Raw genomic sequence first — 17,417 nt, 5'->3', positions numbered from 1 at the left:
CTTTTTTAATAAAACACTTGAGTTCCAGAGAAATGGTTTTTATCTCCTTAATGAATAAAATGTCTCTAATCCGCTTTGCAAAACTCAAAATTAAGCCCATAAATGTATTGTGGGTGTTTGATGATGTTTGTCTGCTTTATTAGTCATGTAATACAGCACTGCAATGTTTTTTCACCTTGGATTTTGAAGCACTCTCCTTGAACCTTCACTGCTGGCTGATGGGTTCGGGACTGCAGTGTTCTCCCCCTCCTTCCTGCCTGCCAGACCTCCCCCAAGCTTGAAGCTTTGGCTTTGATGGTTTGGGACCAAGGTTTTCAGAAGGGAGGTACCATCAAAGCCAGGGCAGCGTCTCACTGAGCATTGCTGCTGTGCCCAACAGCATCCCAGAATATTCTGAGCTGGAGGGACCACAAGGATCATTGAGTCCAGTTCTTAAGTACCACAAATGTACAGATCCTGGAAGACCCCAAAGCAGGCATGTCCTGAGCTGTAGCTCAGTGTGTGCAGCCAGCTTTGCACTCCACCAGCCCTTGGGCTTATCTGTGCTAAGCCATGTCACAAAACATGTGCCAGCATATCTAAGTCAGTGCTGGCTGCCTGAAGACGCCGAGGGCTCACCCAGCCATCACTCTGGTGTCCCAGGCTTGGCTTCCGGTGGTGGCAGTGAGAACTTGCTGGGGATCTCTGCACTTCCCAAGAGCTCCTACACCTCTGCAGGATGAACCAACGCATTGCTCGTAACTGGCAGCAGCTTGGGTACTGGGTGTGCTGCTTCTTGCATGTTTAATTTTTCCACTCCATAAGTCAGAGTCACTATTTGGAAATATTTTTATTGGAAAAAAATAAACAGCAACAAGTCATGATCTCTCATTTAGGTTGGAAAGATAGACTGGATCCCCACCAACCTTAAACATTTTCTTTGTTTTTCCCTCACAAAACAGATAAAAGACATGCTACAAAAAAAAAAAAGACTGGCAATATTCTGTGCCAAAGCCATCTACCTGTGCCTTGGGGGAAGGTTGTATTTCAGCAGTTTTGCAGTGTGCTCCAAGTGCCCGCCCTTCTCCTGCTGGGCAGCCAGCCCCCAGCCTGCTCCAGAACTGACCTGTGGGGGATTCTCATCTCATGTTCTACTCAGTGAGAAAAAAACCCTATGTGCTGCTGGGGCCAGCCCTAAGTAACAGGGCTCCATTACCATTGGAGCAGGTCTTTTCAAAGCCAGCCTAAATCCTTGAACTGAACTCTACCAGGATGCGTCAAGATTCTCCATAAAATACTGGCAAGAGGGACATATAATTCTGAAGGCTCAATATACTTGCAGAGTCTACCAAAGTGAAATTTAACTGTAAAATTATTGTTTCAATAGAATTCCATGCTGTGAGATGCAAAAATTGCTATTTATTTTACTGCCTACATGGAAGAGATGCTTCTGTAATACAAAACAAACAGGAGCAACATTTTGGCCAACCAGAAATGAGGGAACTGTCAGGAAAACCTAAACTAAGCAAAATGGAGAAAGAGGTTCTATTTTGCCAGTGCCTGTAAAACAAGCCAGGTAGTGAGATATTCTTAAGTTTAGTTTTAGTCTTACCATGCTTTTCATCAAGCTGCCAGAGAAATCCTGAGGTTTTTTCTCCCTCTTTGATTTACTCCTCTCTGCAGAATCACTGTGTAAACCTCCAGTTTCAGCTGCCTTGGAGACCAAGTTCCACAGCTGAGAAATGGTTTATTGGCTCAGGGAGGCAGTGCATCAGCAAGGCAAACGTGTCTAATACCCTGCTGAGGATGTGATTACAGCTCACAAATGTGCAGTGATCCTAGGCCAAAGTTTACTGGCAGATCCTGCCCACAACAAGCACTCCCATGCTTCCCTAGAGCTGATCCTCAGCTGCAGCAGGGCAATACTATCCATGCACACCAAAAGAGAAGACCATGGTCCTCCTCTCATTCTCCTCCTCCAAAATTAAAAATCCCTCAATTTGCTACACTCTAAACTAAACTACACTAAAAGTTTAGTACATTTTTATGTTTCCTGACAACAATCTCCAGCTTCAGAAAACCAAAGATGAAAGGACAGCTCTGAGTGTGACAACTGATTGCACTCAGCCCATCTGCATGCTCTTCCTACCATTTCTATGCCTTCCTTTCTGGGTGTGAGCTTGACAAGGCTCCTTCAGCTTGAGGTTGATACCTGGTAAGTGCCATACAAGTACAAAAATTATATTATTTGGTCCAGGAAAGAAGCAAGCAGATATTCTGCAAGTCAGTGGTAGTTCTGCTTTGTGGAGTCATGGAACACTGCAGGATCCTCTGTGCTGGCATCCTGCGTGTAACAGTTGCAATGAACAGTCAGATCTTTCAGCTAGTGGTAAAATTCATCTCAGTTAGAGAAGGACCCCAGGCAGCAGCAGAGCCTTCTGCAGGTTATCACCAGAGAGTTACTGTATTTCAGGTACATCTCAGTCACTCTTTGCTGATTGTGTAGAGTTATTTGCATGCTCTTCAGTGTACCTATAGCAGGTACCAGCAATTATTACCAGCTGCCCAGGGAGATCACAAAGGATCTTCTCTCCACCCATGAGTTGCCTTAGAGCAGACTGATATTCCCAGATGACACACTGGGCACGTGGTCTGACTGCTGTATCCTATGGAAATGACAGATTGCTAATCTGGAAAAGGAAAGTAACTTCTCACCTAATAAAAAGAATTAATTCTTTACTGCCTCTGCAGCATGAGCATCTCACTGCTGATAACTTTTATTTTGCAAGAATTCTGTGTCTCTGGCCCCCACTGACATCTCCTGTGCACGGGCACTGAGGCAACTACTGAAACATGTTAAGTATTAACACATAGCAAAGGTTCCCAGAAAATCATCACTCTTTTCTAAGAGGTTTAGGACACAAGAACTGCCACCTTACCAGTAAAGAACCTTCAAAACCATACAGATATTTGTCATGAAAAAAATAAATTAAAAGGAAAAGAAATTTCGTAAGACCCGATGGGATTTTTTTTCTTACAAAGAGAAGGTTTGTCAAGGCTACTTTTAGGACTCCCACCATTTTAAACTAACACTAAACTTCACCTGCTACAGGTGTTAGCACCCATCACCCAGAGGGGACTCCCACATGCCAGATGGGTTTGTTCAACATTTAATGAGACTGTTCTAGAAGTGTTCTGGCCATTTTGCAGGTTTTGCAACCTGCAAGAAAGCTCCTATCAAACAGTCCATTTGAATAATCCTTAAACATTTACCTACATCTTTAAAAGTATAGCACAGAAATAAAGGTACAATTTACAGTTAAATGGTACTTGTAAAGGATAAACAGTTGGTTTATCACTCTTACAATGGGAGTGATAAACCAACTGTTATTGCTTGATGCTTCTTACCAGTAAAAGAAATAACCTCTCCTCACATCAGCTTGAGCACTTCTTCTACTAAAACAAGTAACTAGAAGTCAATTCATCTGTTTTTACAGTTGCCAAACACCTCACATATAAATCATGAATCTTCCTTAATATAGCAAGGACAAATGCAACTTTATAGTGACCTAATGTCACAGGATAATGATAATACTATTAATAATAATAACAGCAAAACCAAAAACAACAATAATAAACCATCACCATCAATATTAAGACATATTCTGTGTTTTTCACAATTACCTTATCACTTTCCTGATCTCAGTCCTCTATGCATCAATGGAAATTTTGGCCAAATGGATTTGATTTGGTAGTATTGGAAAAGCATTAATCATTGGGTTAATGAGGAAGAGCTGAATAAATTGCAGAGTATATTTTTTAAGAATCAAAATCATATAGGTAGTAATAACTTGTAGCAACAAAAATATTTGTTTCAGACTAGATTGTGTAGATTTGGTAATTTACCTCCTTGCCAAGTGTTTTATTTTACAGTTACTTTAGCTGGAGATACTCAAGAAAGCATTCAAACTCCTATCCTTAACCTGTTCCCACAAACCCATATTTCATATGTTGAATTAAATCCAAAATTACCTCCTTGGTGTTGATGGGGTAAAAATTCCCTTTAGTCTGTAAGATGCAGCAGCACTGCTGTGGAGCAAACAAAACAAACCCAAACCCACTCATTTGAACAGATGAGAAATGCAGCCTGACAGAATTTCTGTAGTTTTATATGGGAGGAATTAAAAACAAGGGCATTACTATAATAGTCACAGACATTTGTGACCATTAGCTGAACAGAAAATACCAGGTAGCATTCAACAAAGAGAGCACTTTACCTACCACCCCCAATTCAGTTTAGAGCCACTGCATGGCAAGAGTTTCATTACCTCAGTTCATCACTGAAAGCACAGAAATTTCTCCCAGACATTACCACCGGGGAAGGCATTGGGCTGCCGACCATATTTTGGCACTATTTGTCATGAAAAATATCAAAGCTTTCCCTTGTAGAGTGGATATTTTATCATTGTCATTGGGCCCAGAAATCCAGGGAAGGAGGGGGAAGGAATTTTGCCCTTTTTTTAGCTCCAGATCAGTCACTTGTGATGGTGACAGCCACACCACCACCAGTGCTGTGTCTGCAGCTGAAAAGAGCTCTGACTCCTTTCCCTCCTCTCTCCCCCTCCCCAGAGGTAATTTTCAGAGCAGGTAGTGATGTGAATAAGGTGAATGGACAGACATTTTATAGGTCATTTGTCATAGTTATGCCAAAGCAAGGAAACATCTATTTGCAGTTAAAGAAAGGTAAGAACTTTGGGAAGAAGCTGTAACACTTCTTTCACCTATTTTCTGCATGCATTCTACCTTTCCAGAACTGGATTCAAAAAACATAAATATTCTTGAACATTTGAAAACTCCTTGCCTCCAGGTGACAGATTTATTCCTACTAGTGCTAAAATGCCAAAAAAAAAAAAGTTTCAATTTCTTGGAGCAAGGGTCACATCTCGGAAGATAGTAAGCCCAGCTGTTAATATCACAAATTACTGTAAATTGAGTACTAGCTGTAATTTTAATTTCATTTCCTTCTTTCCTGATAGATAGTAGCTTGAATTTGATTACATTTGATGTGAGCTAAAGCAAAGTTAAGATAGACTGAATTTGCAGCTCCCTGAAGAAAGAACACAACACTTAAGATAGGGAATGAGTTAATTGAGGTTGCAGGTATCCATCAGCTAAGAGCACCAGGAAAGTAACAAATAAGTCAGATTCTGTCTGTTCCTCATTGCACCATTGATTGCCTATATGACTTTTTAAAAGTCATTCCAACATTGGTGTTTGCTGAGAATTTCTGTGTGCACACATGAAGAGCCACCAAGCTGGGACATCAGCAAATTAGTTTTCCATTACTGGAACCGGTAACTAACTTAGGAGATATGAAAATTACTTATATAAGAGGAAAAATGTCAAGTTTAGCACATCACTGCCATTAGAGTGCAATCCTTTTCAGAAGAGAACTTCTCAGAGATGCAGCTTGTTAGCTGTCTTTCAGTGTTCCAGTGTGTGGAAGAATAGCAATACCTTCTCTGGGGATAAAAGGTACGAGCAGCAAGTTACTGTGCCAGGTTCCTGCAGCCTCAGTGGTTGGAACAAAGAAGTCTATGGCTAAAAGCTGCTGCCCACCTGCAGCTCTGACCTGACAGGTGAGTCCTAACCAGTCCCAGGCAGCCAGAGGACACCTGAGCTTTAAACTGTCTTTGCAATTAGCCAGGCATTTTAATACTGTAGGGTTTTTATGGGATTGTTTGGAATATACCAAGAAGGATCATATACATAAATAATTTATAAACATCTCAAATGTCTTTTATTGTAAGAAATATCCAGCTGAAATTGACATCCTCCAAATATCTTGTGCTTTACCTCTATAGAAGAAGCTGCAAAGCTTCATATTGATGGTCTTAACAACAGACCATAGTCTGCAAGATTTTGTCCTAAGAAACCCAGCACAATGAATGCTCAAAACATCTGATGTGATGTTTCTGCTGATCAGACATCAGATCTTTTTCATGATGTCCCATCTCTCTGGGAGTACCCAACACGAGGAAGGTGCCCAGACATCCCATGTAGGTGACTCAACACAATAAAAAGAGTCTCTGCCATCCTTGCATGAAACAGAGTAAGGGCCCATTTCAGGAGATATAATGGGATGGGAAAGAAGGGAAAAAGGAAGAGGAAGGAAACACAGTAGCAAGTGGATGACCCTTCCAGTGACACGAGCCCTGATCACCTCTTGAATTCTACTTCTCCACTTATAGGATCTGCTTCAAGTGCTGCTCTCATTGGCAAAGCCTGGCAGCTTCTCTTTTGTGAGGGGAGAATCTATGTGCTGCAGAGAAAAAAGTGGATGTGAGTAAAAAAAATAAAAATAAGATCAGTGATTCTGCATTTAAACATTACTGTGTTTAGTCACAGGCTGAAAATGTAAGCACAACCTGCATCCAATTTTTCTTTAATTCAAACCCCAGGCTTAGTTTTAGCCTGCCCACAGCAGCCTTGCCTGAATATAATTCCCCAGTATGTTTCATCTGGCAGAATGTTTTTGTTCCCACTATTGTGCCATATGCTGTTCAACACCTGCTACATCCCTCTCTGGAGGGTGGCTGCATTTCTGGGGTGGGTGAAGGGATTTCTCTAGCCTGGGTGATCTCCAATCAGCTGTTCCTCTTTCAGAATGAAAGGTGATATATAAATGTAAATGGTATTTCAGTGCCCATCTTTCACTTTCTCTTGCAACATGGGGAAATATGTTTCCTGACAATACATTTCATCTACAGAAAAAGCACTTTCTAAGACGTCTTTTACTTTGCCGCTGACACATATTAGCATCTAAAGCAGAAAAGCCCATTATCACTTTTAAGTTATGAAAACACCATTCCTTCTCAAACCTGTCACCTGCCATAGATCTTAATCAGCTTCAGTCCATTATAGAAATTCCTGCTGCATTGAAACAGGATTTGGGAAGAATTTGTTATGCAGGGAAAAATTATTTTCTTTTCAATGGGATCCACAGCATTAACAAAGTTATGGTAGCATATGCCCTCTGATATATCTTATTGAATGCTAAATGTTAGAGTCGTATAAACCTGAAATTCTGGATAGTTTTCAGCTTCCCATTGAAGTTCTGCCTTGGAAACATTACTAGGGCAGGCTGCCAGATGAAAGGGAGTAGAAACACTCCTAGGAAAGACACATTTTTTTATGTCTTTTGCCTTTACAAAGTGGTTGCAGTCAAATGACGTGTGGCTGATGGTATTTAAGTAAACTAAGAAGACAACACCAGGGAGTTTTCTTTTTTGTTCTAAATCATCTTCTTTCTCCTCCTGTGGCTAGCCACGAATGCAGTTATGACAGATACACCTCTGAGACTCCCCTGACCTGTGGTCCCATTTTTGGATCATATTTCCCCCCTTTTAAATGTCTTGATCATTTAAAAACACCCAGCAGAAGAACCCCCAGTAGAAAATCAGGTATTTGCATAGATGCTGGTTGCTTTGCTGAAAGTTTCCTGTGCAGGCCATGGATTGTCTTCACCCAACTTCCCCACCCAGCTCAGTCCCTCGCAATTGGTAATATCCAATTTTTATTTTGGCAAATCTGAAACTCCAACCAGACATTCTCAGGAGAGACAAGAGGGGGCATCTCTAAGACTACAATGAATATCTGAAATGGCATTGCCTGTCATCATGGCACAAATGGCCAGAAAATGAAACTACCATTCTTCCTTGTGCCATTGGCTGGCAGAGTAATCTCAGATAAAACATCTAATTTCACCTAAGTCATCTTTCTTAGGCCATGAAGTGGGCCTAATAATTTCTGTATTTTCCAGCCCATTTTGAGATTATAAAACACAAATGTATTTATACTCACAAATAGACTTGTGCTAAGAATTAGGGTAGAAAGGATATTTCTATAAAGAGGCCCAAATTTTCTTGCTTCTCCATCATCAAAATTCTGGACCACACTATGTTATTGGCAATCCAGTTCTATTTAATAGTAAAGTGCTAAAAACCAAATAAAATAATCCAAAGGAACAAAACAAAAAAGCAAAACTCTGTATGCAGGACAGAAGAACTAGTTCCATATTTCACATCCTTTTTATTTCCCAGCTGCTTTGCTTGCCTACTTGCAACAGAGTAGAATTTCTTGCTTTTCTATATGGCATTTTATGTATCTTTTATCTATCACTCTGGTATGAGTTTCACACATCTAAGACTGAATGCACTAAAAATTCCTTACTTCTGACTTATGCCAGCATCACATTCTTATTCTCCATTTGCCTCCTGTTAGAGGTTACAAAGATGCAGACAGAGACATACTACAATTTTCTATGCTGATAGCAAAATAGAAGCAAAACAATTTTGTTTATAGGCAGATTAAATATCTCCTAAAGGATGCCTTTACACTGATGCTTCACTGTTCTTTTGGGAACTCTACCAATACCTTGCATTCCTTCAATTGCTCGGTTGGGCTCGATTAAAAAATAAATACCTAGCTCCTGCAAAGTGTGGTTTTCTATTTAACAATACTGGATTTTAATTATCTCTTCCTCTATTCCCCTAATTTTAACTATCTTATTGTTTATCTTGATAAATTAACTGTTCTTTTCTCCACTTACATATTATCTCTCCAGTTAATCATTATTATGCGCTACTTTCCACTTGTACTAAAGCTACCTCTTTGACTTCCCCTGTTACTAATTACTTTTAAACTCTCTCCTGCTGAACATTTCTTCTCCAGTAGGATCCAGTTTAACATGCCCTGTAAGCAAGTGGGTACTACAACTGAAATGAGGCTGCATTTTGTCCCTGAGAGAGACAAAACACCTTCCCAAATTTCTGGTTTGACCTTTAAAAAAAAGTTTGCTGGAAAATAAAGGCATGTGCTATGAACTGCACACAAATTTATACAGGAGATGACTTGCCTCATCTGTACAATATGGCTTCTCAGTTGGTTTGGCAGCAGCCTGAAAATGCAAAACAGGAAGAGCATCTGGACATCTTTTTAGTATCATCAGTAAAAGCACTTCTCTGCAGATGGAGAGCCCAGGGGCTCGATCTTGGCAGGGCTGGCCTCACTCAGCAAGTGAGAGCTACCTCATCCCACAGAAATGGATTTTACTTCCTGCAGTTGGGAGAAGGGTGACACTGAGCTGCTGCTGCCCTGTCTCTGCCCAAAGCCAGCCCATACCAAGTTCAAAGGAATGGAATGCCTGTACTAACAGCAGCCTTTTCTACCAACATTGGTGAAGTGTAGCATTTTCTCTGCTCAGCTCTTCTGAGATAAAAATCCCCAAAACATCAGTGACCTTGCCCCCCCTCACGGGCTTATTTCTCCATGTGTATGCATTACCACCAGCTACAGGTATGCCTTGCTTACTTCTACTGCTTCACGTGTTGAAGTAAATTTCTAAAAGTCTTTACTTCTTACCTGTATTTTGCTACAGTTCCTAGCAAACCCACTGCACTCCTGAAAAATGTGAATGAGAGCAGTAACCTTCCCACTGCTTGCCCAAGTGTGTCTGGATATTGTGCGTTCAGAATTAGTGCAAGGGTCCTTCTTTAGGAAAGCCAAGGGCAAGTGCATTCTTTATTCACTTTCCCAAGCTGATGCTAATGATATTGTACTCTTGGAATTAGGTTTTGTACTTGAAACAAGCACTGCAGATTAAAAACATAAACTTGGCCAGTTTGGAAAGGGACTATTCAAAACATGCAGAACATGACACCCTAGTTTAATGAGAGCTGATTTTCACATGTCTGGAATCATGGCAGACAAAATTATCTGAGGTCACCTCACAGAGAAAAACAACTACCCCTCACATTAGAGAGGATTTACTGCTTGAATCAGACAGACACTACCGAGGTTGGAGCCACTCTCCAGTCAACTGAGCCCAAATGACAGAAGAGAGAAGGGAAAGTCAGGGAACAACAAAAACTGTCCAAGCTGTGCAGCCACTCCAGATGCAGGTTTAAAGCACAGCCTATGGCAAATTACTGCAGACACATGCTCAACAGACTCCAAATACACAGGGAAAGCTCTGCTAGCTCTGTCTAGTTGTGTATATATATGTACACAGCATATATACAGTATAAACACACAATAAATGTATTAGAAATGGATGTCCTGCAAGAGAAATCTGGTACAAACATTACATAAAATTGTGAGAGCATGTCCTAGTGCTCCAAATGAGCAAAGGGATGTGATATTATTTGTGCCAGAGGTGCCTGTTATGAGCACCAGTAGGAATTTCCCTGGATTCACTGCTCACACAGCTACATACTCTGTTTGTATTGCTGCTGCACTGGGAGAGACACAAGCAGTGAATTGATGTCACTCATGAGCTCTGCAGTCTCTACTGCCCAAGCTGCTTATTTGCAAAACCACTGGAATTTTGCCAGTTAGAGATCAGAGGTGATGCCTGGTCTGCTAGCAGTGGCACTGAGCTCCTCTGCTTGGTTACCTGCTGGTAAATAGGATTTGGGTTCTGCAGCTGTTGAACACGCTGCTGTATCAGCAGTACTAAAGGCAGACAGTTTCCTGAAGTGAATACATAAATAGTAAGTAGATATATTACTTCAGAACCAAATATTAGTACATCACATGCTCCAGTTTTGCCTAGATGGATTCTGGGAGTACTGAGAAAGTACTGTGCAAAACATTTGTTTCCACTTCAGCATCTGTACTATAGAACTGTATTACCTGTCATTTTCCATGAGAGATTCTGCATCATAAAAGCTTGAAACAAACATCTAAAATGACATTATGAAAGGAAGTGAAACTTCCAACTGATGCTCATCAATAGTGGTGACAAGAAAGAAGAATGGAGAGATTTGTCTTTGCATGGACTTGAGAGCTAATCTAAGTTCTAATAATTGAAAGTCATCATCAGAGCACTGAGGAGCTGTGTTTGCAGAACTCAGTGGTATAAAAGGGCCTCTCTATCCCTGATCTACAATATGGATGAAGGTTACACACTACAGGAGGAGAAGGGAGGCCTCACAACAGTTAACACATGCTAGATTTTACCAATGTTTTTTATGTGTGCATAAAGAGGTATGTGTTTACACTTATTTCTTGCCACAGAATGATTATCAGCTATCAGCCTTGTAGGTGTAATATGGGAATGGAAGAGCAGAAGCTGAGTTTTACCAAATTCCTCTTTAGCAAACAGCAAATGGCTTTGTTTTTTCCCTGGGCACATCAACTATTGACTGAGACTGAAACCTGACCCAGACAACGCCATTCTCCTTGAGAAACTCACATCAGCACATTCCCACATTTTTAACTTCTGCATCACAATATTAGACATTACTAGTTTGCAGAATTTTGGACTTGTTTTTGAAAATGTTGCATTAGCTGTTAGTTTCAAGATGCCTTGCAGAGGGATATAAACACATTGGGCATTCACTGACAGCTGGGATGAAACTGAACAGGTCAAAACACCAGATTCTGCATCTAGGATGGAGTAACTAATTGGGAGAAGTGGCTGGAGAGCAGCCATGCAGAAAGGGACCTCAAATTCAAATATCTGAGAGACCTCTGTTTGATCAATCAGAAGGACTTGGTTATGTGGGGATGTGAATTGTCTGATGATTATCAAACTCACCTGAATGGAAGGAACTGAAAACATGACAACTTCCCTTTGTTTGTCCCACAGCTCACTGGAGGCAAAGAGAGATGATGACCTGGTATTATCATCATCATCATTGTACAATTATCAATACTTCAATATTATGCCCCAGCTGCAGCAGAGAGAATCAAATGTGCTGGCTTAGTTGTCAAGAAAAGAACTGTACTTTGTGCCCTTAGCAGTCCCAAAATGATACTGCTCCCAAGGGTATTACTGCCACACTTTAAAATTCAGAATGAAATTTCCTTGTTAGAGATGAGATTTAAAGTGATTAACTTACTACTCCTAAATGCTTGAGCAGTAAATCTCTTAAAGCCAGTACTAAGAGCTCCCCAGCACAGGGATAGAAATAGCCACCACACAAAGGAGAGTCCCCTGCTCTGCATGGCAGGCATTGAGCTTGGCAGAGTCATCCTGAGGAATAAGGTGTGTTCCTTCCATTTGCTTCTAAGGGTACTTATTGCCCCTGAGGAGCAGAGAAAGGAACATGTGGATGTTGACTGTAACAGATAGCAGTGTGAAAGGAGTATTATGCTGCTCTCCTTATGCCACAGAACAAAGCACACAGCCTCTTTTCTCAAGGTTATGCAGCAGTGTCAGCTCCAGGTGACATTCTGGTCAGAGGGGACAGAGCAGCCCACACCTCCCTAAGGACTAAGCCAGGGCTCTTCACAGAAACAGCAGGAGCAAGAAACTCTCTCACAGAAGCAGCATTTTGACAAGTGCTGTAGTATGGCACAAGGTCAGTCATCTGTGTTATCATGTAAATCAAAGAGAATTTTTAATCCTCTGCTCATATGTGCTGATGCTTGGGAAATTTAACAAAGACACAGAGCAGTACAATTAGCTGAGGAAAGAAAATAACGAGAGCTCAGCTGCATTTAAATGAGAGTTCAGCTGCATTTCAAACCGTAACCACGGCGCAGGGCACTGGGCTCTGTCTCCAGCTGTTGGGAGGCTTTGCTCCAGCAGGTGTCCCTGTGACACAGGGCCTGGCATCAGCTTCCTGCAGACACCAGCCCCTGCCTGGGTGTCTTGTGGCATTTTCCTGTGAGTCACCCCAGCTGTAACACGGGTGAAGGCATTGCAGAGGAGCTGGGAGCAGACACAGTGTTTCTCACCATATAAAGTCCACTTTCAGTAATTCCCTCCAGGCTTGGAGCAACAAGAGCTCTTCACACTGCTTCCTCTACAGATGAAGTACAGCCTAATAATAATTAATTACCAAAAAACTTAAATCATCTGCCTGCAAAATATGTGCAATGGTAACACATTTAACTGGAATGATAATGCCTGGGGAATGCTTATGTCCAGCAGGGCACCCCAGATGTCAGCTAGGACACAATTCCTGCTCTCCTGTTTGGTAAGGAAAGCTGCTTGGAAAGGACGTGGCTGCTGTGGTCCAGGGAGCTGTTCCATGCAGGCCCTCTGTGCCTCACCCAGCAGACAAATGACAAAATCCTGAATCCATTGAATTCTCTCATCATCTCCAAGTGTATTTCATTTAAATCACAAAAAACCCACAGTTGCCGAGTCCAAAATTTGTACATGTACCCCAGCATGTCTATGCCTGCCTCTTGTTTGGAGCAGCTGCCTCCTCCTGGCTGTGCTAGTCACTGAGTGTATTTCATCAGCAAAGCAGCAGCAAACAGAGCTCATGAGGCTGGGCACATATCCATGGTCAGGGTGCAAACATCAGGAGCAGGCAGACTAGATGGCTCTCCTTGGCCTGTGTTTCCTGCTCTGGTGATTTAAGAGCAGCAAGACCTGCCTGCCTGCAGGCTGGGTTTGGGCACAGGTGTGCACAGAGCAGGCTGGGATGGATGCTGCCTCTGTTGCTGCTCGTGCCAGCTCTGATGGGACACTGCCTCAGGAGACAGCAATGGCACAGGAACCATTGTGTGCCAAGCTCTTGCTGCATCAGGTTTGCTGTGAGTGCCCCAAATACAGGGATCTAAAGAAATGGTAAGCAGTCAGTTCATAATAGATGTGACATGCTTATTTCTTTAGTGTTGAGGAAGGAATCTCACAGACAGAGAAACAAACTGGGAACAAGACCAAGAACAACACAGGGAAAAGGAACCAGGAATGTAAGGCTAAATGCAGATCTACCCATCCATACAAGCTCTTGGGCCTCAGCTGCTGTTATGCTCACATGCTTTATGATGTTGATTTATGCCAACTGAAGTATTGGCCCATGGTACTGAAGAGTGCTAAGTAAAATAATGAAATGGTGATGTTTAACCTAGTATTTTTCTCAAACAAGGTAAAGAATTTAACCTAACCACAGCAAGATGTTCACCCAATTTTAACATTCAGATTTTATACAAACAGACCACTGCTGAGAACCAGCTGTACTTAAAGAGACTCGCCCTTGCCCTGACTCCCCTTCCTCCTTTGATAACACAAGGTTTAATTTATTTCTTTGGGAAGAACCACTTTAAGATCCCAGGTTCCAGGATGAGGGGTTCCACTCACTGATGCTTGCCACTAGGCCTAGTGCCATGTGACCCAACGAAATGAGAAAACCCTTTAGTTGTTTGAGCTGCTGTGCAGTATTCTCTGTGAACTCTGACTAACATCCACAAGAAAAATAAAAGGGAAGGTTTTGCTGTCTGTCTCAGGCACTTCACAGCCACTGGCAAATTGCAGGAATCATCAGCCCTACTTTATTGGTATTCAGGACATGTCACCATTCCCCCAGCCTGTGATGCTGGATACAATCTGCCATTTAGCCACCACAGTGGAGCATGTTTCTCAAGCCATTACAGCGAGCTCTGGAGGCAAAGGGAAAGTCACCTCATGAATACTAACACAGCTCTGTCATATTGACCTGTCTGCGTTCCTGTAACCCAAGAAGAAAAAACCCCTTACCCTCCAGGCATCTATTCACCATGTCACGTTTCGTTTTTGAAAGCTTTTCAAGGTAAGACATCCAATTTACTGCCACTTCTTTCACTGCAACCTGATAAGGACTGATAAAATTACCAGGCACAAAGACTCTCATGAAATATTCCTATTTCTCAGCACACACAGGAGTTAAGCAAGAACAAACAGTTCTCAACAAAAGTGTCACATTGTGGGGGACATCACGGCTGTTTGGGAAGCAATGAAAAAAGGAAAGCTGTGTTTGATAAAAGCACCATACCTTATGCAACAAAGGGCTCTACAGGAATCTGGTCAAAGCCACCTGCACCTGATTCAAACGTTCTGTCAGTCTAAATTTAAGCAGATAGAGTATTTTTTCCTTCAAAGACATCAAAGCAATTGGCAAAGCACTTGCTGTCACAATAGTCCCAGAAAAAATGCATTATCTCCACCTTAACACAGAGAGAAACTGTGGTAATGAAAGGTTCAAGCTCAGAGAGTGAGAGTGTAAGGCATAAAGCTGGTATCCTGAATCTATCCTTTTCTGCTCTCTAAACTTTTTTTTTCTTTTTTAACTCATTTTTGAACAAAGTAACCCCTTCCATGCCTGGGGACTCTGAAAAAGTCTGTTCATAGTGTGTCTACTTTTGCTACTCAGATGCTGGCAGCATCAAATATTCTGCAAAACACAACATGAAAGGCAAGATATTCCTTACACTCACTTGCAGTGGGCACAAACAATCATTGAAAGGAGAAGTACTTTAGACAAAGTGTTGGATTTGAATTTTGGGGTTTTTTTACCCAAAAATTAGGTAAAGTCTGGATGCTTTCATCAACTTGGTCATCACATTCAAAGGGCTGTGATGTCAGAACCTGCATTTCCTTTTCACATGGTCCTCGCAGCCCAAAGGTGGGGCTCTGTTGTGAAGCTGAGTCTAGGAGCATAATTCCAAAGAAATTCCATTTTACCTTTGACTGCTGGGGGCATCCCCAGAGCTCCACATGCCTACAAAAGGTCACAAGTGAGAACTGGCAGAACAGTTTAGGTCAGCTTTGGTTTAATTATAATTTCGTGCCCATAAGCCATAATATCTGCTGGATCGGGAAGGTTTTTTTAGCACAGGGATATTATTTATATGGTTTTGCTGATGAAGTTGCATGGAAAGCATGTCTGAAAATTGAATGCATTGGCAATGTTAATACAATTATTACTTTTGGTTTTCCCACAACTGATCAGGATATGACATTGGTTTTCCTGCAGACACATAACTTATTTTATGCACACTGCTTTAAATAAGCTTGGTCGAGATGTAAGACACAGGCTTTAAACTGAGCCAGCTTCCATGTATGGCTCCTGGCAAAACACCCAAACTTCTGCTTGCTCTAGTTGCATAAGCCAGGTTTGAGCACTCCTGAGCAGTTTGGTCATCAGTAAAAGAGCAGTTATGAAATCTGAATAATTTCTTTAAAGTTTGGATGTGGGACCGTTATTCAGATCCATCTATAATTCTTGGATACTGCTTGATATATCCTTGCACTGAAATATATATGGTAAACTGAATTAATTTTGGAACTCATTTAAATCTTGATCAAAAGCAATGAGAAAAATCATGTTTTTAAAAAGGACAAGATGTGCATCAGTTTGTGTTGGAACTGCTCTCCTAAGCAAGCCTGGTGTGACTTTCCAAAGGCATCCTCCTGTTTCCAGGCAACCAGGGCTGTGCTCCTGCCTCTTAAACTGTAACCATCATTGCACTTTGCTTATTAATTCTTTAGCAAACGGAGGAAAGTTTCCATTTCTTTTGATGGCTAATGTACTTTATGGTTCATGAAGCAGCCCTGGATTTGGTAGTTTCTATTTAGAAGAAGCTCAGACTAAAGTGAAAGAGCCATCGAGGACTTGGAGGTCATAGGAGGATAACAAAGTTTTGCCTGCTGCAATTATGAGAGCTGGGAAAATGTTTTCAGATTTTTTTCTGCAAACAAAAATAATGTCCAAGTATTTGGATTGACTGAACAGCTTTGCTAGTGTTTAATCAGATGGCTTCTGGAGGAAACTCTGCTGGGAAAAAACCCCACACCACTTTGAAATGAAGACATTTGGTTTGATGCCCCCAGGATGAGGAGGTTCAATTCCTTTTCTACCTTAAAGCATTTCCTGATTTGAAGGAATTTTTGAATAGAAATTATAGCCCAAATTTGGCAATGATTTAATTTGAAGAAAATGTTTAACTCATTCTGAAATGCTCATCCATACATATATTATTTAATATTAATTTAAAACAGCAAGAGAGAGCAAATTTGGCTCTTACACAAATCCCTATCCCTGCCATACTGGAACCAGTCTTCTACTTTTATTTTAGGCAATTAATTTTTGCTTTCTTCTCATGACAACACTATTGCCCTGTACAAAATAAGGTAATTTGAATAAAGAAGTACCATTATTTTGTAGGAGGGAAGGAAGGAGACCAACATTTGGAACAGATGCCCAGATGCCCCATTTAGATGATCTATTAAAGTATTTTCAGTTTTGCAATAGAGCAGCTAAGAGCTAAGTGACTTCATTACAGCCCAGCATTACGAGTAACTAGAACGGGGACCCAATCTCCAGAGTCCCCTTTGGTGCCTATAAGGTGTTATGCAAAACTGACTTACCTTAGAAATCACCTGGTTTTATTTATCTGGATGCATAAAGACTTCAATTTTTACTGCAATTTGGGAGCCATGCAGAATGTTTTACAATCAAAACTAAAACTGCATATTTGCTTACAATCACAGCTTCTTTGTGCTTTATATCATTACATAACCTCCATTTGCAGGGATGGGAACAGAGGGCAAACCATACTGCACATAGGGATTTTTTGGATGGTTTTCTAACCTTGGAATGATTGAGAGCTAAAGAAAGAAGTGGCACAAAAACTTAGGGCAGGCAAGCACATTTTAA

The sequence above is a fragment of the Ammospiza nelsoni genome, chromosome 8 (assembly GCF_027579445.1).
Source record: "Ammospiza nelsoni isolate bAmmNel1 chromosome 8, bAmmNel1.pri, whole genome shotgun sequence".
NCBI classification, from domain to species: domain Eukaryota; kingdom Metazoa; phylum Chordata; class Aves; order Passeriformes; family Passerellidae; genus Ammospiza; species Ammospiza nelsoni.
This window is presented reverse-complemented; position numbering follows the sequence as displayed.